This window comes from Arachis ipaensis, chromosome B03, assembly GCF_000816755.2.
Source record: "Arachis ipaensis cultivar K30076 chromosome B03, Araip1.1, whole genome shotgun sequence".
NCBI classification, from domain to species: Eukaryota; Viridiplantae; Streptophyta; class Magnoliopsida; order Fabales; family Fabaceae; genus Arachis; species Arachis ipaensis.
In genome coordinates, this window is record NC_029787.2 from 114,824,008 (window position 1) to 114,826,434 (window position 2,427).

Genomic DNA, 2,427 nt, shown 5'->3' on the forward strand with positions numbered 1-2,427 from the left:
AGTTAATAAATTAGTAATGATAATCCTGTGATGTATTATTAGTTTTATGATCTAAATAATTTAACTAACAGAGTAGAAACTAATAAACAAGTTATTTAACATATGTGTCATATATAATAATAAGAATTTAATTTTGATGTAATGCTAGTGTAAATAGTTTTATACAAGTATACAATTACATAATATCATATTAGTAAAAATAATTACTTTTTATATTGATCGCGTAAATAATCATCCAAAAGAACAAATATAATTATATGATTGTGTAAAAATATATATAAAATGATCACCTCTTATATATAATAAAAAAATCAAATAAACGAAAATTGAATAACAAGGTAAAATCATAAATCTTGTGCACCAACTAAGTGATTAACCTAGAAGTAAAATTATGTAAAAATAAAAAAATTTATTTCTATTTTAATGTTTTAATAACATCAATATATTATGTGTCAAATAATTGTGGTTCATTTAGGATGATTATGGCACGTGAAAAAATTTTCAATTTTTTGGGCTTAGAAGATAATAATTCGCTATTTTATACTTGTAAGTTTTGAAAATATATAGAGAAAATTTGAGGAAATAAAAAAGATATAAAACTAAATAAATGAATAAAAATAGGAATAAAAAATTAATAATTAAGAGAAAAAATATTTATTCATGAGATATAAAAAAGTTTGACAAGTGTCAAGTTAGGAAGATAATTAGATTTTTTTTTTTAGACAAATAGGCCTTGACAAATTATTTAACGTTAAAACGATGTTGTTTTATTTGAATAAATTAAGGTTTAATTATTCTGCAGGTCTCTATAATTTTACCGAATTTTTAATTAGGCCCCTATATTTTTTTTTAATTGGGTCCCTATATGTTAATTTTTTTTTCAATTAAGTCCCTGCCGTGAGAATAACGTTTAAGATAATAGAATATTCTGTTTAAAAATTGAATATTCTTATGATTGGGTTAGAATAGCTAGTTAAACATACATTATTTTTTCGAAATACCAAAAGAATCCTTGGCATTTTGTCCTAAAGAAAAAAACGCTAGCCAGCCCTAACTTGCTCTCTTGCTCTCTGGAGATCGTGTCTATTGCATTTCTCCTCCATCGGTCTGTCGTCTTCATCTATCTCCATCGTCGTCCGTGACGAACGCTTGGTGATCGTCCATCTGTCGCCTCCTTCTGTCTGTACTGGTCTGTTTTGCGTTGTTCTGTTCTACAGTCTTCTGCGCCGTTCACTCGTCGAAGCCCTCGCCGCCCCTCGCCATGCTTCGCCGCGCCTCACCTCGCCTCGCCGCGTTGCGCCTCTCCTCGATCTGCCTGTACTCGATCTGTCAAAACAGGTGACATTTTAAATTTTTTTCAAATATAGCATTGGTTGAATACCTATTTCTTGAATTGATTTCTGAATTTTTGTGATAGAATAGTTTAAGGTTTACAATATGAATATATACGTACATCGGTTTTGTTAATTGGTGAATTGACATATGAATTAGTTTTGATTATTATGAATTTTGTTTATTGTTTATTGTTGTTGTTGTGATGATGTTGCTTTATTAGGATTCTGTTTCTCTTTTTTTTTTAATGTAGTGATGGGGATTCAGATTTTACCATAAACATATATCATGGTGGCAAGTTTCATGATATAGGGCATGGACTAGAATATTTAGGGGGAACGGTGTTGGAAGACCTGCATTTTGAGCTCGATAAATGGAGTTTGCAAGAAATAGTTAGTGAGCTAAAGAAGTTAGGGTACAAAGGGTATGCTAAGATATGGTACTATGAACCAAGGTGTCAATTGAACCTGGGTCTTAGAGAGTTAATGAGTAATGAAGATGCCATGAGAATTGGTAGGTTATTAGCAGGGACGAATCTACCTTCAACCATGTGGGGGCAAGTGCCCCCATTGAATTTTTATAAAACTTTATGTAGAATACATAAAAAAATATATTTGCCCCCACTCAAGAAATAAATTTGACCCCATTAAATTTTTTTTGTTGGTTCACACACTTCTCAATGTATAAAAATGGAAAAAAAAAAGACACGAAATATAAACATTAATCAATAATAAATATATAAAAACACCAATATAAAACACATCAATTCAATTTTAATAAATAAATTTATTATCATTAAAAGTTGATACACTACAACAATGTTAAAATAAAATGATTTTTTATTTGTTAATTTAGTGCTTAACAAATTAAAAAAATTAAATAAATATAATGAAGAGCCAAAATTTGACTCCATTAAACATTTTTTTATTATAAAAGATTAAAAATTTATCCATGAAAAATATACTTAGTTCGCTTAACATTAATAAAAAATTAATATCTAAATTATTTGAATATTTAAAAATAATTTTAAATTTTTGGTATGTTTATGTAAATAAATATTATCAAAGAAATTTTTTTATAAATTGCCTATATCAA